General features: G+C 46.0%; 1 long non-coding RNA gene across 1 annotated transcript; it reads left to right on the forward strand.

Annotated features, from left to right (window-relative positions):
* The first annotated feature begins 70 nt into the window (after window positions 1-70).
* Window positions 71-24137, forward strand: LOC139183704 (uncharacterized). The gene is made up of 5 exons (XR_011567329.1): window positions 71-202; window positions 7632-7732; window positions 22041-22166; window positions 22863-23009; window positions 24036-24137. It is a non-coding gene; the product is annotated as an uncharacterized lncRNA (long non-coding RNA).
* The last annotated feature ends 2223 nt before the right edge of the window (window positions 24138-26360 follow it).

Consider the following 26360-nt stretch of genomic DNA (forward strand, 5'->3'; position numbering starts at 1 on the left):
ACCTGAAAGGGCCCACACCGACCCTGGAGTGCCCAGGCCGGCGAGGAGAGTCGGTCATCTGTTCACGGGACGGGACACTGCACGGCAGCGACGGGGGGCGATGGGCACCTGGTCCGCACGGGAGGCCCCTGCACGCAGGCTGAGCGCATTCACAGGACACACACTGGACGGAGTATAGGCACAACGCGCTGCGTCTTCACAGGTCGGAGGGCCAGAGGGCTGGGCGTGGCGCTGAGGGGCACCGGGCGTCTGGAGGCTGGCTGTGATCTGGCCGCAGACTTGGTGGTGACTGCTGGTTGGCTGGGCCCGACAGGGCGCGGGCGCCTCCACTCAGTGTCAGCGGCCCGGGGCTCCCTCCCTCCCTCTGCACAGAAAGAACCTCAGCCAGCTTCACAGGCTGGAAGGAAGGCAAGGCGCCCGGGAGCCTGGGGCACCTGGAAGGGGCCGCTCTGTGTCCACGGTGACCTCGAAAGCACCTGCCTTCGTGCCAGGCTCCTCCCGGGTCGACCGCACAGCTGGTCTGAGCGACCCCCCCGCCCGTGGCCGTCCTGGCTCCTGCCCTGGCTCCCCTGACACGGCGGGGCCAGTTCGTGTCTGCAGAGCTCCAGGCTCAGTGCTGGACATGACGTGGTTCTCTCTTCAGCTCTCTGAACAGACCTCAGTCAAGTTACAGAAGAGCATTTAAGGACACACAAGGATGGCTGCAAAAAGCTGGTGGAAAAATCAAATCAGAGCTGTGCAGTATGAGCTCATTTTTTTAATAAAATATACTGTGTGTCCCCATGGGGAAAGCTAGAAGGGTAACACCAAGCACCAGAAGCCTGTGGTGGGGGCTTTTACTTTCTGAAATTCCCACCACGGCTGCGTCTCACTTGTCCAGTTTCAGCTCAAATGGCCCTGGGCGCCAGTCTTCAGGACTTGAGTCTGGAGCAGAAGACACAGCTGCCTCGGGGCAGGGAGGGGGAGCTGAGAGCTGAGAGTCTGAATGGCTGCACCGTGGGGGTCGGGGGGTGGTGGGGGGAGAGCTGAGAGCCTCAACAGGCGTACCCTGGACGGGGGTGTTCGGCGGGGTAGGGGGGCAGCCTGGCTCCCCGCCAGGGCCGCTGAGTAGAGCCCCAGGAGGAGGGGCGTCTGGAGGGCAAGGTCAGCGCAGAAGGTCTGCAGGCGGGGTTAGCACGCGCGCCACACCGCTGGGGCCAGGCGGCCCGCGACCTGCCGAGCCTGAGAGAATCAGCCTGTGCGGGTTTCCCTCGTTTTCACCCCATGTCATCTTGCTTTAGGGCTTCCCTGGGGGCTTAGTGGTAAAGAACCCATGTGCCAATACAGGAGAGTCAAGTTTGATCCTTGGGTCAGGAAGATCCCCTGGAGAAGGGAATTGCAACCCACTCCAGAATTCTTGCCTGGGAAACCCCATGGATGGAGGAGCCTGGTGGGCTACAGTCCGTGGAGTCGCAGAGTCGGGCACGACGCAGAACTTGAGCGCACACGCTCCTGTTGCGGTCTGGAGGGCGTTGATAAGTCAGTAAGCTCTCCAGCTCACGCTCTCCTCCGCTGTAAACGTGGGTATTACTATACCGACTTTGCAGGGTTGTAGGACCTAATGGGAGTTGACAGGAAACAGCGCATGTGAAAAGCCCAAGAACAACTAAGAAATAGTTCTTCGAGTGCTTGCATCAGGCTCACCATGTGTTACGCTCTGCATTAAGCCGTGTACCAACGGTCACTGGGTCGTCACACCGCAGGGGATATGCGTCAGCGTCGCCGCAGGCAGCGCCGGCTCTGCGCGCCCCCCCCCCGCGGGGACCGTCCTGTCCACGCCCACTCGCCCGCCGGCAGTGCTGCTCTCCTGCCACCTGGTGGCGGCCGTGGGGCATGACGCCTCCCGGGGCCAGGAACCCCGGGCCACTGAACACGTACCAGCTGCTACTGCTGCTAAGTCGCTTCAGTCGTGTCCGACTCTGTGCGACCCCATAGACGGCAGCCCACCAGGCTCCCCCGTCCCTGGGATTCTCCAGGCAAGAACACTGGAGTGGGTTGCCATTTCCTCCTCCAATGTATGAAAGTGAAAAGTCAAAGTGAAGTCGCTCAGTCGTGTCCGACTGTCAGTGACCCCATGGACTACAGCCTACCAGGCTCCTCCGTCCATGGGATTTTCCAGACAAGAGTACTGGAGTGGGGTGCCATTGCCTTCTCCGGACACGTACTGGGGACTCGTCCAGTTCAGTTCCGTTCAGTCGCTCAGTCGTGTCCGACTCTTTGGGATCCCATGGACTGCAGCACGCCAGGCCTCCCTGTCCATCACCAACTCCCAGAGCTTGTTCAAACTCATGTCCACTGAGTCAGTGATGCCATCCAACCATCTCATCCTCTGTCATCCCCTTCTCCTCCTGCCTTCAATCTTTCCCAACATCAGGGTCTTTTCAAATGAGTCAGCTTTTCACATCAGGTGGCCAAAGTACTGGAGTTTCAGCTTCAGCATCAGTCCTTTCAATGAACACCCAGGACTGATTTCCAGTCACCCCACAGATCTCACCAAGCTTCAGCCTCCCTCTGCGCCAGGCAGGGGGCCCGCGGAAGAGGACACGGCGTGTCTCCAGGCCCCGGGGTGGGGGCGGCTCGGGGACAGGACGAGCGTGGGTGGTGAGTGTGGGGATGGCGACCACAGCAGGGCCCTGGGGGTCGGGAGGGTGGCTGCTGACGGGCCCGGGGAAGGCGGGGGTGGCCAGGGGCCAGGTGCTCGTGGTGAAAGCGGGGGACACTGAGCAGGTCCGCGTAGGCGAGGTGGGAGGCACGGAAGGAGGCCCCCAGGAGACCCGGGTGCCCTGGTCCTCTCAGAGGACGGGAACCACAAGCCGGATGTTTCCAGGTGCCCGCGGGCCTGGAAAGCCACCTGCCTGGCCGTGTGCTCCTCCAGGAACACTCAGCAGCTTCAGCAAAGGTGCCAGGGCAGGCTTGGGGCTTTGTTGCCCAACTTGGTGAGACGTCCATGCACACCTGAAGAGCAATGTGTACCCTGCTGTCCGGGGAGACATGTGGGAATGCCAAGCAGGCACGAGGACAGTGCGAGTCAGCTCCTCCACGGCCAGCAGCCCCACCACGCGAGGAGTGCGGGGAGCCCTCAGGGTGCGGTGGACTTGTCCACGTCTCTTCAGCCGGTCTACTTCACGTTGTTTTGATGTATTTAGGATGGTTGTCTTCGTACTGAACTGACCCCTTTGTCATCACATAAGGCCCCTGTGTGTCCCTGGCCACTCCCTTTGCTGTGGAGTCTTCTTTATCTGGTATTTATGGAGCCACATGAGCTTTCTTTTGATTGTTGCAATGATACATCTTTTTTATACTTTTACTTTTAACCTACCTCCCTTCAACTGTCAAACAACTTTTTTTTTTTTTTTTAATAGAAGAGAAAATTCTACTGTGGTTTCCCTTCCCTGGGGCTGACCTTCCCATTTTCCCTCCTTCATTGCTGCTATTCCAAATTCTCTTACCATTTTCTCTGTTTTAAGAAGTTACTTTGGCAATCTTTTTACAGCAGGTGTCCTAGTGAAAAGTCTTCCTAATTTTGCTTGACCTTAGGAATACTCTGCCTTCATTCTGAAGGGTGTCTTTGGTGGGAATAGAATCGTCTGACAATTTCTTCCCCTTTCAGCACTTGGAAGCGTGCCCCTTCCTCTGGCTTCCACGTTCTGATGGGAGGCCCGCTGTTCCTCAGGTCACTTTCCCTACTCAGCAATGAAGTCTCTCTCTGGCTATTTTCCGTAGGTCTCTTTCTTTCCCTTTGGTCTTGAGCTTAATCGTGCCATGTCTGGTGGTGAATCTGGGAAGTCTGGCTTTGCGGGGTCTGCTCAGCCTCTTGAGTCTGTGGGCGTCTCTCTCACCCAGTTAGGGGAGTCGCTCGTCCTGACTTCTCATGTGTTCACTCAGCCCCTCGCTCTCTCCTCTCCTCCAGACTCACAAATCCTGGACCTTCGGTTAGTGCCCCATGGGTTCGTGGGGTTGTTAGAGGTTCTTCTCTGTCCCCATCTCTTTTCTACCCATTGACCAGACGATTATTTCATTGATCTAGTTTCAAGTTCGCCAAGTCTTTCCTCTCATTTCACTCTTTTATTGGGTCCATTCAATTTGATGCTGTATTTTTTCTGTTCTAATGTGTCCTTTTTTCCCTTTATGTCTCTACTCTTTTTCTGAGACTTCCTACTTTTCCATTTAAGGATGTTCAAAGTCACTGATGTACTTTTATGGTGACTTTAAAATTCTTGTCAGATAATTTCAACTCTATGTCATTTTGATGCTGGGGTCTATTAGCTGTCTTTTCTCATGCAAGTTGAAGTTCTCTTAGTTCTTTGTATGGTATGTAATTTTGTACTGTATCCTAGACATTTTGAGTATCATGTTATGACATTGGTTCCTATTTAAACGTTCTATTTTAGCAAGTATTCAACTCATTTACGGCCCCAGGTGGCACTACCGGTACAGAGCCTGGCTCCCAGTGAAGGAGCTGAAGAGACGGGGGTTCAGTCCCTGGGTGGGGAGATCCCCTGGAGAAGGAAATGGCAGCCTACTCCATATTCTTGCCTGGAGAAGCCCACGGACAGAGGAGCCTGGAGGGCTACAGTCCATGGAGTCACAGAGAGTCGGACGCGACTGAGTGACTAAACACGCACAATCCATCTAGATCCAGACAACACACCCTAACGTCGTTCTCCTGAGGCTCTGTGCCACTCTCCTGGCCTACCTGCTCGTGTGCTACCCAGAGGCCAATCTGAAACCCGGCTGTTTTCCACACCATGGTTGGGTTTGCAAAGGTTTTGCTGTGTTTGTTCTGGCTTGTGGCAAGCACAGGCTGCTCAGAGGAGGTGCCCAGAACACCCCGTGCACAGATTTAAAGATTGCTTCCTCCTGCTCCTGACTGTCTGTAACCCTCCCCTTAAAAGAGGACACAGCGCATCCCCGGACTCCAGCCCTTTACAGAACAGGTGGGGCGCTGGCCCTCCAAGCAGTTAGAAAGCCACGTGTAACTTGCGGGGCCCTCCACGTCTGCGGGTCCACAGCCCCGGGTTCAGGCAGCCGAGAGTCGTGCAGTTTACTACCCTGCAGAAATCCCACATAGAACACAAGCTGACCTGCACGGCTCAACCTGCGCTGCTGGGGGGCCAGCTGTCCTTCAGAGCCAGCGGGTCATCCGACAGGCGCGTGACGAGCAGCTCCCTTCAAGAGGGTGACAGCAGCCGGACGAGCTGAGGGCAGATGAGCAACACAGACAGTGTCTTCCTTCTCACAGAGAACAGACAACAGGAAACATAAGACGTCAAAGATGCTAAATATGCTGTAAGAGGAAGCAGGTGACAGGGCAGGGGTGTGGTGGACGGGCACGGATTCTGTGGGGAAGTCAGGCAAGTCTCCTCCGACACTGTGCCAGCAGCAGGTAGGCAGAGCTACAGGAGGAGGGCAGAGGCAGCAGGCCCGTGGGCAAGGCACGGTCCCACCACAGGACATGTACCCTTCAGGGGCAAAGCTTCTGTGGGCTCATTATTGTCAGCAGACCTCGGACAGATGCAATGGAGTGGCAAAGTGACTGGTGAACAATGAGAACCGCACCCAAAACTCTACATGCTAGAATCTTCTGACGCCACTACTGGAGCTGATCGCTAAGATAAGTCGCTGTTCAGTCACTCAGTTGTGTCTGACTCTTTGTGACCCCATGGACTTCAGCATGCCAGGCTTCCCTGTCCTTCACTATCTTCTGGAGCTTGCTCAAACGCATGTACTGAGTCGGTGACGCCATCCAACCATCAACCTCTGCCATCCCCTTCCATCCCCACCAGCATCAGGGTCTTTTCCAATGAGTCAGCTCTTCGCGTCAGGTGGCCAAAGTACTGGAGCTTCAGCTTCAGCCTCAGTCCTTCCAGTGAACACTCAGGACTGGTCTCCTTCAGGATGGACTGGTTGGATCTCCTTGCACCCCAAGGGACTCTCAAGAGTCTTCTGCAGCACCACAGTTCAAAAGCATCAATTCTTTGGCACTCAGCCTTCTTTATGGTCCAACTCTCACACCTGTACATGACTAAGCTGTTCAAAATAGCAGCTTTTTTCTGATTTGGATACTTTGAAAACTTCATTTTTCAGTAATCATGTTCAGTTCAGTTCAGTCACTCAGTCGTGTCCGACTCTTTGTGACCCCATGAATCGCAGCACGCCAGGCCTCCCTGTCCATCACCAACTCCCAGAGTTCACTCAGACTCACGTCCATTCAGTTAGTGATGCCAACTAGCCATCTCATCCTCTGTCGTCCCCTTCTCCTCCTGCCCCCAATCCCTCCCAGCATCAGTCTTTTCCAATGAGTCAACTCTTCACATGAGGTGGCCAAAGTATTGGAGTTTCAGCTTTAGCATCATTCCTTCCAAAGAATACCCAGGGCTGATCTTCTTTTGGATGGACTGGTTGGATCTCCTTGTAGTCCAAGGGACTCTCAAGAGTCTTCTCCAACACCACAGTTCAAAAGCATCAGTTCTTTGGCGCTCAGCCTTCTTCACAGTCCAACTCTCACATCCGTACATGACCACTGGAAAAACCATAGCTGTGACTAGACGGACCTTTGTTGGCAAAGTAATGTTTCTGCTTTTGAACATGATATCTAGGTTGGTCATAACTTTCCTTCCAAGGAGTAAGCGTCTTTTAATTTCATGGCTGCAGTCACCATCTCCAGTGATTTTGGAGCCCCCCAAAAATAAAGTCTGACACTGTTTCCACTGTTTCACCATCTATTTCCCATGAAGTGAAGGGACCAGATGCTATGATCTTAGTTTTCTGAATGTTGAGCTTTAAGCCAACTTTTCCACTTTCCACTTTCACTTTCATCAAGAGGCTTTTTAGTTCCTCTTCGCTTTCTGCATAAGGGTGGTGTCATTTGCATATCTGAGGTTATTGATATTTCTCCCGGCAATCTTGATTCCAGCTTGTGCTTCCTACAGCCCAGCGTTTCTCATGATGTACTCTGCATAGAATTTAAATAAGCAGGGTGGCAATATACGGCCTTGACATACTCCTTTTCCTACTTGGAACCAGTCTGTTGTTCCATGTCCAGTTCTTACTGTTGCTTCCTGACCTGCATATAGGTTTCTCAAGAGGCAGATCAGGTGGTCTGGTATTCCCATCTCTTTCAGAATTTTCCAGGTTATTGTGATCCACACAGTCAAATGCTTTGGCATAATCAATAAAGCAGAAATAGATGTTTTTCTGGAACTCTCTTGCTTTTTCCATGATCCAGCGGATGCTGGCAATTTGATCTCTGATTCCTCTGCCTTTTCTAAAACCAGCTTGAACATCTGGAAGTTCACAGTTCACGTACTGCTGAAGCCTGGCTTGCAGAATTTTGAGCATCACTTTACTAGCGTATGAGATGAGTGCAATTGTGCAGTAGTTTGAGCATTCTTTGGCATTGCCTTTCTTTGGGACTGGAATGAAAACTGACTTTTTCTAGTCCTATGGCCACTGCTGAGTTTTCCAAATTTGCTGGCATATTGAGTGTGGCACTTTCACAGCATCATCTTTCAGGATTTGAAATAGCTCAACTGGAACTCCATATATAACTATTAATTTATTTTATAATAAATGTCATGTCTTTGAAACAGGGAGTTTCAAGATACAACAATGGGACTTAGGCAGACACGACTTCCTTGAATCTGCTCCTGGTCTGGGAATGTTTGTGACCATTACAACTTACAGCGATGAGGTAAAACACACTTTTTGTCTTGTTACTGAAATTATTTTCTAAAAAGTCATGTGTCATGTATGCCCACAGACTTTTTAAATCTCTACACAAGTGCTCACCACCCAGCATTTCATTTTTAATGAGTGTGATCCTGACAAAGGACCACACCAAAACGTGGGAAGTGCCTACAGTCCAGCTGAGCAGCAGGGACTACTCAAAGCGAAAGCTCAAAGCAGTACAGAGGGCAGGCCCCACGCTCATTGCCCCGAGGTCCTGCTACTCTTGCCGGGCAGAAGGAACCAGGCCAACGTGCGCTTCTGGTCTTGCAGGAGCTGTGCCTTACCCAGACACAAGGGCTGCTCAGGCCACCCTTCCCTCCTCCCATCCGGCGGGGTCTCTGTAGGCACGTGGCAGTCTCTGCGTCTGTCTGGCCTCCTAAGGCTCTTCCTTGCTGGGAGTTAGCAGGGGAGAAAAGGCACCAAGGTCAAAAGGGAAGAACGTGGACCTTGGAGTCAGGGCCAAGTGTCACTGCAGACGGCCATCTACAGGCTGACTCTTGAGTAGCTGTCTGACTGCTTTAAGCCTGTTTTCTCCTGGTCCGACGTCGTAGCCGAAGTTGTTCCCCACCAGGCCGGCTCAAGGTACAGTACTGTGGCCTGCCCTTCCAATAATTCCAACAGGATTGTGGGAGCCACTTCCCCTTGGACTTGTCCTGGGAATGCGCTCACAGGGTGGCAGGTTAGTGGTGGAGCAGAGCCCCGCAGCACAGACGGCAAGAAGAGGAGGGTGCTTGACACGGACGGGCCTGGGCTCCACTCCTCAGGAGAGCTGTGCTCAAGCCAGACCTGTGATGCCCCCACGCACGTGGAGACCAGGAGATTCAGTCCAGCTGGACCACTGGACCCCTGACTCCTGCTGGCTGTAGCAGCCTTCTCCTGGTGCCCTGGGCACCCTGTGACAAGAGTTCCCCTGGGTCCATTCTCCCAGTTCTAGCACAGCTGCCTGTTCCACCTGATACCCTCCTCCTTCACTTCCTGCCCAGTTAAACCAAAACACAAATCTCTGCTGTCCTATTCTGTCATTTTTCATGCTGCTCAGATGCTCAGTCATATCCGACTCTTTGCAACCACACAGATTGTAGCTCGCCAGGTTCCTCTGCCCATGGGGTTTTCCTGGCAAGAATACTGGAGTGGGTTGCCATTCCCTTCACCAGAGGATCTTCCCAACCCAGGGATCGAACCCGAGTCTCCTGCCTGTCCTGCAATGGCAGGCGGGTTCTTTACCATTAGCGCCACCAATGTCTCCACATTTGGCATGGCCTAGGAGAGAAAACCCTCACTGCAAAGCCTTGGTGGTCAGGAAGGCTCTCTCCATTGGGCAGTATGAGGACAAGACACAGCTCTGGCTTTAGTATTTCTCACATGCTAGCACTCCTTGGAAGGGAAGTTATGACCAATCTAGATAGCCTATTCAAAAGCAGAGACATTACTTTGCCAACAAAGGTCTGTCTAGTCAAGGCTATGGTTTTTCCAGTGGTCATGTATGGATGTGAAAGTTGGACTGTGAAGAAAGCTGAGCGCCGAAGAATTGATGCTTTTGAACTGTGGTGTTGGGGAAAACTCTCGAGAGTCCCTTGGACTGCAAGGAGATCCAATCAGTCCAATTTAAAGGAGATCAGATCAGTCCTGGGTGTTCTTTGGAAGGACAGATGCTAAAGCTGAAACTCCAATACTTTGGCCACCTCATGTGAAGAGTTGACTCATTGGAAAAGACTCTGATGCTGGGAGGGATTGGGGGCAGGAGGAGAAAGGGATGACAGAGGATGAGATGGCTGGATGGCATCACCGACTCAATGGACGTGAGTTTGAGTGAACTCCGGGAGTTGGTGATGGACAAGGAGGCCTGGCGTGCTGCGATTCATGGGGTCGCAAAGAGTCGGACACAACTGAGTGACTGAACTGAACTGAGCACCCCCTAAAAGATGATGCTGTGAAAGTGCTGCACTCAATATGCCAGCAAATATGGACAACTCAGCAGTGGCCACAGGACTGGAAAAGGTCAGTTTTCATTCCAATTCCAAAGAAAGGCAATGCCAAAGAATGCTCAAACTACTGCACAATTGCACTCATCTCACATGCTAGCAAAGTAATGCTCAAATTCTCCAAGCCAGGCTTCAGCAATACGTGAACTGTGAACTTCCAGTTGTTCAAGCTGGATTTAGAAAAGGCAGAGGAATCAGAGATCAAATTGCCAACATCTGCTGGATCATAGAAAGAGAAAGAGAGTTTCAGAAAAACATCTATTTCTGCTTTATTGACTATGCCAAAGCCTTTGACTGTGTGGGTCGCAACAAACTGGAAAATTCTTCAAGAAACGGGAATACTAGACCACCTTATCTGCCTCCTGAGAAATCTGTATGCAGGTCAAGAAACAACAGTTAGAACCAGACATGGAACAACACACCGGTTTCAAATCGGGAAAGGAATACGTCAAGGCTATATATTGTCACCCTGCTTATTTAACTTCTATGCAGAGTACATCATGTGAAATGCTGGGCTGAATGAAGCAAAAGCTGGAATCAAGATTGCTGGGAGAAATACCAATAACCTCAGATACACAGATGACACCACCCTTATGGCAGAAGGTGAAGAACTAAAGAGCCTCTTGATGAAAGTGAAAGAGGAGAGCAAAAATGTTGGCTTAAAATTCAACATTCAGAAAACTAAGATCATGGCGTCCGGTACCATCACTTCCTGGCAAATGGATGGGGAAACAATGGAAACAACGATGGACTTTCTTTTCTTGGGCTCCAAAGTCACTGCAGGTGGTGGCTGCAGCCATGAAATTAAAAGACGCTTGCTCCTTGGAAGAAAAGCTATGACCAACCCAGACAGCATATTAAAAAGCAGAGACATTACTTGGCTGACAAAGGTCCATTTAGTCAAAGCTTTGGTTTTTCCAGTAGTCATGTATGGATCTAAGAGTTGGACCATAAAAAAAGCTGAGTGCCGAAGAACTGATGCTTTTGAACTGTGTTGGGGAAAACTCTTGAGAGTCCCTTGGACAGCAAGGAAATCAAACCAGTCAATCCTAAAGAAAATCAGTCCTGAATATTCATTGGAAGGACTGATGCTGAAGCTGAAACTCCAATACTTTGGCCACCTGATGCGACAAACTAACTCATTGGAAAAGACCAATGAGTTAGTTGATGCTGGCAAAGATTGAAGGCAGGAGGAGAAGAGGGTGACAGAGGATGACATGGTTGGATGGCATCACTGTCTCAATGTACATGAGTTTGAGCAAGGTCCGTGAGATGGTGATGGACAGGGAAGCCTGGCGTGCTGCAGTCCATGGGGTTGCAAAGAGTCAGACATGTCTGAGTGACTGAACTGAACTGAGCACCCCCTTAGAAGACCTCGATCGGCACCCCACAAGGACTCTGGTTGTTCCTACTTGGGAGGGTGTGCCGGGCAAACGGTGCTCTCGGGTGCTCACATGAACGTGTGTCCATGCCTATGGCACCGTGATTTTCAGGCTGGTGAGGTTGTTGGGGCAGACGATGACAAGACACATGCCTCACTCACACTGTGCATTTTATATTCCGTTTCCCATTATTCTGTGTCCGTATTTCTATTCCATTCTGTAGAAGGGAAACCTGAGGTCCTGAGAGGTGAAACGACCTGTACCAGATCATGTCATCAGCAAGAGGAAAAACTGAGGTTTAAACTCAAGCACGTCTTTTCTCAACATGCCAAACTAACAGGGACTCAAAATATGTTTGCTGACTCGAATGTTCACTGGAAGCAGAACCCTGACATGACACTGAGGCTCAGAAATTGAAGTTAACAGGTGATGAATCATCCATGAATATTTTTTCAGGAAAGAGTGCTGTTTTTCATAAAAAATTAGAAATCAATTGGAAAATCTGACTTTTGAGTGCAGTTTTATTTAACAAAATTTCCTATCAACAATCTGTTAAGTGAAATTAAGCACATGGCAAGATGCTTTAATTTTCTTCAAATCAAAATGGAAAGACTTAAAAAAGGAGAATCTTGGCTGCATTTTTCTATGTGCAACATATACCTGTTTTTGAAGTGATTTAACAGTCTTCTCAAGCAGCTTTAGGTTCACAGCAGAATTCTGCAGAAAGCACAGCATTCCCACATTCCCTCCTCTCCCAGCAGGAGCACCGCATGCTGCAGTGGTGTAACTGACGAGCTGCACGGAGGCATCCTCTTCACCAAAGCCCAGAGTTCATGTTAGGTTTCATCCTTGGGGTCGTACATCTACGGCTGTGACGAACGTGTCCATCATCACCGTATCAACACGGAACAGTTTCACTCCCATGCAAATCCTCTGGAACCGTCTCTTCATTCCCCTCCCCCGCCCCCAACCTTTGGCGACCACTAATCTTTTCATTGCCTCCATAGTTTTGCCTTTCCCAGACTGTCATATAGCTGGAGCCATACAGTAGGCAGACTTCCCAAGTTGGCGTCCTTCACTTGGGATACGCACTTAAGCCGCCTCCATGTCTTTTCATGACTTGAGAGCTCGTTTCTTTTTGGCGCTGTATAATATTCCATTGTCAAGATGCAAACCATGGCTGCCTGGTGCAATCACATGCAGCAGGACATCTTGATAGCTCCCTAATTTTGGCTTTTATAAATAAAGCTGCCATAAACACTTGTGTGCAGGTTTCCATGCGGACATAAGTTTCCATCTCACTTTGGTAAATAAACAGCACAATGGCAGGTTTGTATGGTAAATGTGTGTCTAGTTTCCTAAGAAACCACCAGACTACGCCATTTTGCATTCCCACTAGAAATGACAAGAGTTGCTGTTGCTCTACATTCTTGCCAGCATTTAGTGTTGTGGGTTGTTTTGTATTTTTGCCATTCCCATAGGTGTGAAGCATCTCACTGTTGTTTTTAATTGGCAAGGCCCTAACGATATATGATGCTTGTTGATGGCAAATATGGCTTATTTGCCATCTGTATGTCTTCTTTGGTGTGTTGTCTATTCAGATCTTTTGCCCATTTTTCAACTGATTTGTTCATTTTCTTGCTGTTTTCAGAATTCTTTGTAGATTCTAGATAGCAGTACATTATCAGATATGTCTTTTACAAGCAGTCTCTCCCAGTCTGTGGCTCATCTCTTCACTCTCTTGACAGACAGCGCTTTCTTTTGCAAAGCAGAACTCTTCAATTTTAATGAAATCCAGTGTTTAAACATCAATGTTAAATGCTGAGTGAAGTTTAATTTAACTAAGCCCAGCTTCTCAATCCTTTCATGTATCGTGCCTTTGGTGTTGCACCTAAAACGTCATCACCAAACCCAAGGTCATCTAGACTTGCTCCTGTGTTACCTTCTCAATAGTTTGGTTTTGCATTTTGCGTTTAGATGCGTGCTCTCTTTTGAGTTACTTTTTGTAAAAGGTGTAAGGTCCGCATCTGCATTCATTTCTTTGCCTGTGGACGTCCATTTTTCAGCACCATCTGTTGGAAAGACTGCCTTTCCCACTAAAGTGCCTTTGCTCCTTGTCAAAGGTCAGCTACCGCTTTTGTGTTGCTATGTTTCTGGGCTCCCTGTTCTGGTTCACTGGTCTTTCTGTTTTTCACCAACAACATCCCACTTGGTTATTGTAGCTTTACAGTAAGTCTTGAAATCAAGAGTGTCAAGCCCCTGACTTTATTCTTCTCTTTCAATACCGTGATGGCTATTTTGGATCTTTGGCCTTTCCACAGAAACTTTAGAATCAGCTTGTAGATACTCACAAAATTACTTGCTGACATTTAAACTGGGATTGTTGAATCTATGGATTAAGTTGGGAACAACTGAGATTTCCACAGCATTATGTCTTCTTGGCATGAACACATATCTCTCCATGTATTTTGCCTTCTTTGATATCTTTCATCAGTTTTTAAAATTTTCCTCATGTATCTTTCACATATTTTGTTTATATCCAAGTACTTCATTTGTGTGGATGCTAAAGTAAATGGTCCAACCAGTCCATTCTGAAGGAGATCAGCCCTGGGATTTCTTTGGAGGGAATGATGCTGAAGCTGAAACTCCAGTCCTTTGGCCACCTCATGCGAAGAGCTGACTCATTGGAAAAGACTCTGATGCTGGGAGGGATTGGGGGCAGGAGGAGAAGGGGACGACAGAGGATGAGATGACTGGATGGCATCACTGACTCGATGGACGTGAGTCTGAGTGAACTCCAGGAGTTGGTGATGGACAGGGAGGCCTGGCGTGCTGCGATTCATGGGGTTGCAAAGAGTCGGACATGACTGAGTGACTGAACTGAACTGAACTGAAAGTAAATGGTATTGTTTTTCATTTCACATTCTATTTGTTCATTTCAGACACATAGAAACTGATTCACTTAACATATTAACGTTGTATCCTATAACCTTGCTATAATCATTTATTAGTTCTGGTAAGTTTTTTATTATTTTGAATTTTCTACATAGACAATCCTATCATCTGTGAACAAACACATCTTCATTTCTTCCTTCCCAACTTATATACCATTTTTTCTTTTCTTCTTTTACTGAATTACCTAGGAATTGAACTGTGATGTTGAAAAGGAATAGCGAGTGGGGAAATGCTAGTCTTCTTTCTGATCTTGGTGGGAAAACCTCTAGTTGTTCACTATTAAGTATGTTAGTTGTAAGGTTTTTGTAGATTTTTAAATCAAATTGACAAAGTTCCCCTATTCGTAGTTTGCTGACAGTTTTTACCATGATGGATGTTGGATTTTGTCAAATGCCTTTTCTGCATCTATTGATATGACCACATCATGTTCTTTAAGCTGCTGATGTGATGAATTACATTAATTGATTTAAAAATATCAAACTAGCCTTGCATATCTGGAATAAATCTGACTTGGCCATGGTGTATAATTCTTTTTATACATTTCTGGGTTCAGTTGGCTGATATTTTGTTGAGTTTATTTGTATCTATGTCCATGAGAGATAACGGTCCATAGTTTTCTTGTGTCTTTCTCAGGCTTTGGTATTAGGGTGGTGTTGACATCAGAAAACAGTGTAAAAAGTATTCTGTCTACCTCTGTCTTCTGGAAGACTGCAGAGAATATGTCAGATTTCTTACTTAAATCTTTGGTGAAATTCACCAGTGAACCCATCCTGGCTTGGGGCTTCCTGCTTGGAAGTTGTTATCTATTCAATTTCGGTACTAGGTGTAGGTTGTCTATTTCTGTGTGACTGGTGACAAATTGCACCTTTCGAGGAATTTGTCTATTTCATCTGGATTACCAAGTGTGCGGGCACAGCATGGTTCATAGTATTCCTCTATGACCTCATTCCCTCGTATTCCTCAACGACCCTACTGATACCCATGAGACCTGTGGTAACACTCTTCTTTCATTTCTGATATTATTAATTTGGGTCTCTTTTTTTCTTCGTTAGCTGAGCTAGAGGTTTATTGATTGTATTGATACTTTCAAAGAACTAGCTTTGTTTTATTGGTTTTCTCTACTTTATTTCCTGTTTTCATTGATTTCTGCATGAGCTTCTATTAGCATGGATCTTATTTCTCCTCTTACGCTTATTTTGGAGTTAGTTTGCTCTTCTTTTTTCTGGTTTCCTAGGCTTAGATGATAATACATTTTAGAACTTTCTTGTTAATACATGCATTCAATATTATAAATTCCCCTTTGAATACTTCTATCACTGTGACTTCCGAATTTTGATTATGTTGTATTTTCATTTTAGTTCAAATATTTTTTGAGATTTTAAAAATACATAAAATTCACCTTAATAATTACTTAGTACATGGTTCAGTGATATTAAATATATTCATAATGTTGTATAATCATCACCCTCATAACTCTTCAGTCTTTCAAGTGAAACTCTACACCCCTTAAACAACTCCATTATTTTAACCACTCTAAGTATCTCATAAAGTTGTCCCACATAGTGTTTGTCTTCTTATGATTAGTTTATTTCATTTATCATAATGCACTCAAGATTCATCCCTGTTGTAGCACATGTTGGAATTTCCTTCCTTTTTAAGGCTGAATAATATTTCATTGTATGCATATACCACATATACCATATACTTTGCTTATTCATTCATCTGTCAATGGACATTTGAGTTGCTTCCACATTTTAGCTATTGTGAATAATGCTGCTGTGAACCTGAGTGTACAGATATCTCTTTGAGACCCTGCTTTGAATTCTTTTGGGTATATATCCAGAAGCAGAGTTACTGGATCAAACAGAAATTCTGCTTTCATACTTTTGAAGAGCCACCACACTATTTTCCACAGTGGCTGCACCATTTTGCATTCCCACCAATGATGCACAAGGGTTGCACTTTCTCCACATTCTTGCCGGTACTTATTGTCTTTTATAGCAGCCATTCTAATGTGTGCGAGGTAGGCTCACTGTAGTTTTGATTTGCATTCCCTTAAGGACCAGTGAAGTTGAGCTTTTTTTTCTCATGTGCTTATTGGCTTTTTTTGTTTTTGTTTTTAAGCACTTTGAATGTATCTGCCCACTGCCTCTGTTCTCCAAAGTTCTGATGAGAAATCTGCTGGTAATTTTATTGAGAATCCTTTCTATATAATAACCTCAAAAGTCCCTGACATTTGGAGGACAGGGTCTGTTATGCCTACCCTGGCTTCTAAAGGCTGTGTGCAGGCTGCCCCAGGAAAGCCTGCACAGCTGCCGGCCATGAGGCTGGGGTGGGAGCGGGGGGAGGGGGAGTGGCTGCTACTGTCTGAGAACTGAAATCCACCAAAATCAATCACAGTTTACTGTCCAAGTCTTCCCCCTGGAAGTGGCAAGACTTCAACAGACTCCAGAGTTCCAACATAGTTCCATCAGACAGATCCTCCCAGGATAACTGTTGTCTCAACACAGATTCCTGTTGCCTCCTCGACCACCACCTTCCCAGAATCTTCGTGTTGATAATTCAAAATACTTTTTCTCTTGAGATGTCTTCCTTGACTCATGAGCTGTTTAGAAGTGTGCTGTTTAATCTCTAAGTATCTGGGGACTTTCCGGCTATCTTTATTAATTTCTACTTTAATTCCATTATGGTCTAAGAGCACACACTGTGTGGTTTCTATGATTTTGAATGTGTTAAGGTGTGTTTTGTGGCCCAGGATGTGGTCTGTCTTGGTGAGTGTTCCATGTGAGCTTGAAAAGAATGTGTATTCTGCTTTGTTGGATGAAGTAGCCTATGGATACTGATTATCCAGTTGGTTGACCATGCTGTTGAGCTCAACTGTATCCTTATTCATCTTCTGCTGGACCTGTCCACCTCTGATGGGGGGGATCAATGTCTCTGACTATAACACTGAGCTCCTCCATTTATCCTTGCAGTTCTATCAGTTTTTGCTTCATATATTTTGACACTCTGTTATTAGATGCATACACATTAAGGTTTGTCTTCTTGGAGAGCTGACCTCTTTATTATTACATAATGCTCTATTGCGTAATCATTCCTGGTAATTTCCCTTGTTTTGAAGTCTACTCTGTCTGAATTTAACATAATGACTCCAGCTGTCTTTCGATTAAGGTTGGCTGAAAGTTAACATATACATTTTCCTCTGTCCCTTAACTTTTAATCTATATGTGTCTTTACATTTAAAGTGGGGGTTCTTATAGACAATACGTAGATGGTTGTTTTTGTTTTTTTTAATCCACTCTGACAATCTGTTTTAAATGGTGCATTTAGACCACTGACTTTCAAAGTGACTATTGATATAGCTGGGTTAATATCATCATATTTATTACTGTTTTCTGGTTACTACCCTTGTTATTTGTTCCTATTTTTGTTTTCCACTCTTTTTCTGTCTCTTGTGGTTTTAATTATTTTATGACTCATTTTATCTTTTCTTGGTTATCAACTACACTTCTTTTAACTTTCTGTCAGTGCTTGCAATTTACCTTTACAACCAATCCAAGTCCACTTCTGAATAACAATGTTTCACTTCACAGATAACACAAGTGCCTTATAATAACAAAACAGTCCTAATCCCTATCTCCCATCCCTTGCATCTTTGCTGTTACTAATTTTATTTATACATAAACTGTAAACATCAAACACATTGCTATGATTTTGAAAGAAGTATCTATTAACTCAGTTAACAGTAAGAAAAATAAAAGTTTTAATTTTACCTTCACTTATTCCTTCTCTAATGCATTTACAACTTTCACATAGATCCAAGTTTCTGACCAATATCATTATACTTATGTCAAGAGCCTTTAACATTCCTTGTGAGACAGGTCTATTGGTGACAAGTTCCCTCATCTTTTGTTTGAGAAAAGCTTTCTCTATTACTTTTGAAGGAGAGTTTTGCAGGATACAGAATTTCTAGATTGATGGTTTTTTTTTTTTTTCCTCTCAACACCTTAAATGTTTACTCTCCTGCTTGCATGGTTTCTGAGGACTTGTGCCTGACTCTCGTCTCCCCTATACAGAAGGGCCTTTTCTGGCCCCTTCCCAGGCTTCACCTCTGGCGTCTGTGGCCTCTGTGACTCTCCGCGGTGCGGCTCAATCGGCGCTCCTCCTGCTTGGTGTTCTCTGCGCTTCCTAGCTCTGCCGCTCGGTGTCTGATGCTGACTCGAAATTCTGCTATTATTATTTGTTCTGTTACTTTCTCTCTTCACCTTCTGGTACTCCCAACGCATGTATGTTACATCTTTAACTGTCATCCTGTGGTCCCTGGATATTGTTCCTTTTTACTTCCAATCTTTTTCTGCTTTGCAGCTTTAAACATTTCTGTGGACGTATCCTCAAGCTCAAGAGTCTCTCCTCAGCCCTGTCCAGTCCACCGAGCCCATCAAAGGCACTCTTCATTTCTGTTAGTGTTTTTCATTTCTGGCACTTCTTTTTTATTCTTTCATAGAATTTCAATCTTTCTCCTCACATTTGTTCTTGCATATTGTCTACTTTTTCCATTAGAGACCACAGAATATTAATCACAGATTTTCTAAATTCCTGACATGATCATTCCAATATCTCTGCCATATCTGACCTAGTTTTGAGACTTGTTCTGTCTCTTCAAACTATGTTTTTCACCTTTTTCATATGCCTTGCTATTTTTCTGTTGTTGTTGGAAGCTAGACATGACATGCTGGGTAAAGGAACCCAGTGCTGGTCCTTTTGCTCTGGTACATTGTGATGTCTGCATTTGTCTGTGTCTCCAATTTTGAGGGAAGTAGCTTGCCCTGGGACCTCAATTCTCTGACAGATCTAAGAACTGACTTTCTTTTCATGCAGCTTTTTACTTGTTAAGACAGACTAACAACTTCCAAGCTCCTCATGTACCAGACTGGAAGTCCTATGCTGTTTTTAAAATATCAAACATTACAGAAATGTACTAAGCAGAAAAGTCAATGTCCCCAACAAACACTTGCCTAATAGCTTGGAATCTTTAGAATATTTGGAACCTTTAGAATCTTCTTCTAAGCACATGTACTTTTACAAATAATAGGTTTCACAAAAATAGGACCCTATACGGCCTACCCCTAATATCGTGGACACCTTTAGTACAGATATAGGTGTTGTAACAGTCTCTCTTACTAGCAATTTTTCATTTGTCTTCACCTAAACTTAATCAGGATTTGAAATAGCTCAACTGGAATTCCATCACCTCCACTAGCTTTGTTCGTAGCGATGCTTCTTAAGGCCCACTTGACTTCACATTCCAGGATGTCTGGCTCTAGGTCAGTGATCACACCATCGTGATTATCTTGGTCATGAAGATCTTTTTTGTACGGTTCTTCTGTGTATTCTTGCCACCTCTTCTTAGTATTTTCTGCTTCTGTTAGGTCCATACCATTTCTGTCCTTTATCGAGCCCATCTTTGCATGAAATGTTCCCTTGGTATCTCTAATTTTCTTGAAGAGATCTCTAGTCTTTCCCATTCTGTTGTTTTCCTCTATTTATTTGCATTGATTGCTGAGGAAGGCTTTCTTATCTCTTCTTGCTCTTCTTTGGAACTCTGCATTCAGATGCTTATATCTTTCCTTTTCTCCTTTGCTTTTCACTTCTCTTCTTTTCACAGCTATTTGTAAGGCCTCCTCAGATAGCCATTTTGCTTTTTTGCATTTCTTTTCCATGGGGATGGTCTTGATCCCTGTCTCCTGTACAATGTCACAAACCTCCGTCCATAGTTCATCAGGCACTGTATCTATCAGATCTAGCCCCTTAAATCTATTTCTCACTTCCACTGTATAATCATAAGGGATTTAATTTAGGTCATACCTGAATGGTCTAGTGGTTTTCCCTACTTTCTTCAATTTAAGTCTGAATTTGGCAATAAGGAGTTCATGATCTGAGCCACAGTCAGCTCCTGGTCTTGTTTTTGCTGACTGTATAGAGCTTCTCCATCTTTGGCTGCAAAGAATATAATCAATCTGATTTCGGTGTTGACCATCTGGTGATGTCCACGTGTAGAGTCTTCTCTTGTGTTGTTGGAAGAGGGTGTTTGCTATGACCAGTGCATTTTCTTGGCAAAACTCTATTAGTCTTTGCCCTGTTCATTCCATATTCCAAGGCCAAATTTGCCTGTTACTCCAGATGTTTCCTGACTTCCTACTTTTGCATTCCAGTCCCCTATAATAAAAAGGACATCTTTTTTGGATGTTAGTTCTAAAAGGTCTTGTAGGTCTTCATAAAACCGTTCAACTTCAGCTTCTTCAGCATTACTGGTTGGGGCACAGACTTGGATTACTAGGATATTGAATTGTTTGCCTTGGAAATGAACAGAGATCATTCTGTCATTTTTAAGATTGCATCCAAGTACTACATTTTGGACTCTTTTGTTGACAATGATGGCTACTCCATTTCTTCTAAGGGATTCCTGCCTGCAGTAGTAGAAACCTATATGCAGGTCAGGTAGCAACAGTTAGAACTGGACATGGAACAAAAGACTGGTTCCACATAGGAAAAGGAGTACATCAAGGCTGTATATTGTCACCCTGCTTACTTAACTTCTATGCAGAGTACATCATGAGAAACGCTGGGCTGGAAGAAGCACAAGCTGGAATCAAGATTGCTAGGAGAAATATTAATAACCTCAGATATGCAGATGACATCACCTTTATGGCAGAAAGTGAAGAGGAACTAAAAAGCCTCTTGATGAAAGTGAAAGTGGAGAGCGAAAAAGTTGGCTTAAAGCTCAACATTCAGAAAACGAAGATCATGGCATCCAGTCCCATCACTTCATGGGAAATAGATGGGCAAACAGTGGAATCAGTGTCAGACTTCATTTTTTTGGGCTCCAAAATCACTGCAGATGGTGATTGCGGCCATGAAATTAAAAGACGCTTACTCCTTGGAAGAAAAGTTATGACCAACCTAGATAACATATTGAAAAGCAGAGACATTACTTTGCCAACAAAGATCCGTCTAGTCAAGGCTATGTTTTTTTTCCAGTGGTCATGTATGGATGTGAGAATTGGACTGTGAAGAAAGCTGAGCACCAAAGAATTGATGCTTTTGAACTGTGGTGTTGGAGAAGACTCTTGAGAATCCCTTGGACTGCAAGGAGATACAACCAGTCCATTCTAAAGATCAGCCCTGGGATTTCTTTGGCGGGAATGATGCTGAAGCTGAAACTCCAGTACTTTGGCCACCTCATGCAAAGAGTTGACTCATTGGAAAAGACTCTGATGCTGGGAGGGATTGGGGGCAGGAGGAGAAGGGGACGACAGAGGATGAGATGGCTGGATGGCATCACTGACTCGATGGACGTGAGTCTGAGTGAACTCCAGGAGTTGGTGATGGACAGGGAGGCCTGGCGTGCTGAGATTCATGGGGTCGCAAAGAGTCGGACATGACTGAGCGACTGAACTGATCTGAAACTTAATGAGTCCCTACTGAAATCCATTAGTTATTTCAGAAATGCAAACTAAAATAAATACCATTACACTGAATAGCTTTTACATATAACTTTGTCTACTTGAGCATTTCCATAGGATAAACTTCTATAGGTAGCTCTGCTGGGTCAATGGTTAGATACACTTTAACTTTTCATATGTACTACCAAACCATTCTCTGAAATGGCTGTTCAATGTACATTCTCAAAACAGTGTTCAGAGGCAGCATTTCTCAATACTATCCCCACCCCAGATGCTTTTAAGTCTTTGCCAATCTGATAACAAGGAATATCTAACTGTGGTTTGTACTTCATTGATTGGGAGGAAGACTGAATATTTTTCATGTTATCGGTAATTTGATTTCTTCTTTAAGAATGGCACAAATTTCACTAGATTACATAGGGATGGTTTATTTTTTTAATGGAGTATAGAGAATAATGAACTTACACTATGGAAATCCTTAATCCTAGGTATTATTGTCAAAGTTATATGGCCCACAAGGAACATTCTATTTCACTTCACATTCACCCGGTGAACACATCATTTGCTTACAATCTAATTCTACAAGGCTTGTGTCATTTGGAGGGAGTAAGCTGGTAAGTAAATGCCCCCGTGTCCTTGCAAATGAACAGCGTCAGCATTACTCGGGCGTGACAATGATATGCAGAACCATTATGCCCAGGCCATATTAAAGTCCTGCACCCAGATCTCAGCACAGCAACTAAAGAGGGAGCTGGAGAGCTTGGAAGGGGTTCAAAGCAGAGCCACGAAGTTGATTAAAGGGCTTGAAAAATGAGAACTGGGAGGGAAGGTTGAGAGAACTGTGATTATTCAGGCTTGAAAACAATTGAAGGCTGAAGGGTGAATTAATAATGGAATCCCAATAAATGGAACTCTTACACGGTAGATGGTGATTGGATATTTTCTAAAGGTTCTGAGGCATCAGAAATTTAGTTACATGCAGAGCACCTTTTCCTGAGAGTAATCAAACTGTCTCAGGGTCAAAGGCATGTGCCCGGAAGTCTAGAGGACGCAGCTCAGGAAGCTGCAGCTGCTCCTTCAGGGCAGCAGGTGCCATTTAAGGCATTCTTGTGACCATGAAAGACTCCCGAGTATAACCTGGAATGGAGCGGCGGGGAGGCAATAAGAGAACGAAGGAGTGTTTACTCTCAGAAAGGTGGCGGGGGCTGGGGTGGAGAAAAAGGAAGGACTGGTAGGACACAATGAGGGCAAAGTAAGGAAAACGAGCAGCTACAGGAAAACATGTTTCTTCCCTTTTACTGTTTGTACAGCGGATCCACTTAGATATTCGAGTCGGAGAACATGACCTTGATGCAGCCATTACTCAAGCAAAGGACAAAGTTAATGAAGTTAGCTTCAAGCTTGAACATCTAATCGAGCAAATTGAGCAAATAGTCAAAGAACAGAACTATCAAAGGGTCAGTCTGCCTAATCAGCTTACAATCCCTCTTCCTGCCAGGAACATGATTCTTGACTAAGCCCCAGAACCAGGGAAAGAGTAAGCTGCCTGTTTCCTGGGTTTATCCAGGGCTGTGTGGATGTGCAGGGCTGGTGGGCGTGCTCTTCCGCCGTCTGCTGGCCTGTGAGCTCCTCTAGGAAAGGGACTGCGGCTCGCTTGCCTCAGGGCTGTGAGCTCACAGATGAATATATAAGGGCTTCCAACACACCCCGGAGAAGGCGATGGCACCCCACTCCAGTACTCTTGCCTGGAAAATCCCATGGATGGAGGAGCCTGGTAGGCTGCAGTCCGTGGGGTCGCTAAGCCTCGGACACGACTGAGCAACTTCCCTTTCACTTTTCACTGTCCTGCACTGGAGAAGGAAATGGCAACTCACTCCAGTGTTCTTGCCTGGAGAATCCCAGGGACAGGGGAGCCTGGTGGGCTGCCGTCTATGGGATCGCACAGTCGGACACGACTAAAGCGACTTAGCAGTCCAACACACCCTGTGCATCTGCAGTCGAGGGTGCCCACTTTCTACAGCATTATTTTGTTCCTGTGACGTTATGTGTTTCCCAGGTCACTGTGTTCAGCGGACCCAGGTTGGATGTGGGCCTGAATCTGCCCCCACTCACTAACCTTCTGTTGTCTCTAAGCTTCAGCTTCCTTATCTGGAAAATAAAATGAGCCCAGTGCCCAGCTTAAAGTAAAGTAAGAACTGGAATGATAAAAAAAAGTATCAACTAGGTAACATACACTTTGATGCTAACAAATAAAACATATGAAGTAACAGATCAAGTACTTGATATTTTACACCAAAATATGACGCCTCCTCCTTATCTTTGGCTAAAAACACACCTTAACTTAGAAAAATCAGACACTGCTCTTTGGCATAAGATATTACCTGAGTGACATTAAGTACCTTGAATGTATACAGCACCTTCCCCTCAAATTCATGCATGAAGCACCTTAAGAAACCTAACCTGCATATTTCTCTTCTATATAGGACCGTGAAGAAAAATTTCGAATGACCAGTGAAGATACAAACAGCAACGTCTTATGGTGGGCATTTACACAAACATTAATCTTTATCTCAGTTGGAATTTTCCAAATGAAGTCCCTTAAAGACTTCTTCATAGCTAAGAAACTTGTATAAAAATAAAAAAATAAAAGCAAATAATTACCTTCTACCTTGCATAATGTTTGAGTTAATAAAATATATTCGTAAGTGTCATTATTGTCTGATTTCAAAGATATCTAAGGTTGGAACTGATGTTATAGCATTGTAACACTGATAAAATGTCCAACAGTCACGTATGAATGTGAGAGCTGGCCTACAAAGAAGGCTGAGCGCCGAAGAATTGATGCTTTCAAACTGTGGTGTTGGAGAAGACTCTTGAGAGTCCCTTGGACTGCAAGGAGATCAAACCAGTCAATCCTAAAGGAAATCAACCCTGAATATTCAGTGGAAAGACTTACGCTGAAGCTCCACTACTTTGGCCACCTGAAGCGAAGAGCCGACTCACTGGAAGCCTCTGATGCTGGAAAAGATTGAGGGCAGGAGAAGGAGACAACAGTGGATGAGATGGTTGGATGGCATCGCCGACTCAATGGACATGAGTTTGAGCAAGCTCTGGGTGTTGGTGAAGGTCAGGGAAGCCTGGTGTGCTGCAGTCCATGGGGTCACAGAGTCCAGTCATGACCGACAGACTGAACAACACTGATAAAATGTCATTTTAACAATACAGCTTCTGAGTTTGACAGAATAAACACATGACCCTGTTTTTAAATTTGGACTAGATCAGCCCTGTCCAATAGAAATAAAATGTGAGCCATATACGTAAATTTAAAGTTTTCTGGTTGCCACATTAAACAAGGTTTTTTAAAGAGTAAAATTAACCCTAGTGACATATACTTACCCAGTACATCAAATACATTACCATTTTAACATGTAATCAATACAAAATGACGAATGAGATAGTTTACTTTTCTTTCTTGATAAGTCTTGGAAACTCAGGTGTATTTTGCAATCAAAGCACATCTGAACTTGGACCCAGTCCCATTTCAAGGTCCAATGGCCACAGGACGCTCCCAGCTGCAGCCTGGGACAGAGGGGTACATATTTTCCCTAAACCACTCCAGTCAGAGTCATCCTGAATCTCTGAGTCTTCCTGTTTCCCTGAAAGAAGGCCACTTTTCTCCTTTTGCACAGAGACTTCCTCTGAACTAAGTTTGTTCCGCAGGTCCCACCTGATCCCCCTCCACCTGGATCAGGGTGATGGAAACGGCTCTTCCATGGAGAGCATGGGGCATTCCATGAGGTGTGAAATAATATGAAGGTAGCTTCCCTTCATTTTCTCTAGTTTTCTTTTTCCTTTGGACTGCACAGCATGTGGAATCTTGGTTCCCCAACTGGGCATGGAACCCACATCACCTGCACTGGAAGCCCAGAGTCTAAACCACTAGATGCTCAGGGAAGTCCTTCTCTAAATTCTAAATTAATTACAAGTTCCTTGCTAAGTCACTTCAGTCGTGTCCGACTCTGTGCGACCCCAGAGACGGCAGCCCATCAGGCTCCCCTGTCCCTGGGATTCTCCAGGCAAGAACACTGGAGTGGTTTGCCATTTCCTTCTCCAATGCATCTAAGTGAAAAGTGAAAGTGAAGTCGCTCAGTCATGTCTGACTCTTAGCAACCCCATGGACTGCAGCCTACCAGGCTCCTCCGTCCCTGGGATTTTCCAGGCAAGAGTGGGGTGCCATTGCCTTTTCCTACAAGTTCCTTAGAAGCTACAAAAAATAGAACAGTCCTTTCCATCAGCTCTCCTATCTCTTTGTAAATGGGAAACAATCTTTTTTAGGTCAAGACTTTCCATATGCCCATGCCAGAGGCAAGCAAGGCCCTGGCCCCGCCGAGCCCATCTTCACCATGTGACCAGGTCAGCTGGTCCTGGGCCCCAGTGACACCCTGCCCTGATCCACCAAGCCCTCCTGTCACCCTGTCCTGGCCCACTGATCTTTTAGAACCCCACCCCAGGGTTCCCGGCCCCTCACCTCCTGTTCCTCTGACCCCACTGGTCCCTCATGGCCCAGGCCCTCTCCTCTCCCACCTCCAGTCTGCAGCCCTCAAGGCCCCTCAGCCTTCCCCACCACCACCACCACAGAACAAGGGCCTCGTGACCGGTCAGCTCAGCGCAGCGCGCTCAAGGCCGGCACACGTCCCGCCTCCCTGTGGCCACCTCCACCCTCCGCCCGGGCACTGCCTCCTGTGAGGCCACGGCCCCCGGGAGGGTCCCTGAGACTCGGCAGCCTCGGCGCCCACCTCGGCGCCGCC

Source organism: Bos indicus, chromosome 6 (genome assembly GCF_029378745.1).
Source record: "Bos indicus isolate NIAB-ARS_2022 breed Sahiwal x Tharparkar chromosome 6, NIAB-ARS_B.indTharparkar_mat_pri_1.0, whole genome shotgun sequence".
Taxonomy (NCBI): domain Eukaryota; kingdom Metazoa; phylum Chordata; class Mammalia; order Artiodactyla; family Bovidae; genus Bos; species Bos indicus.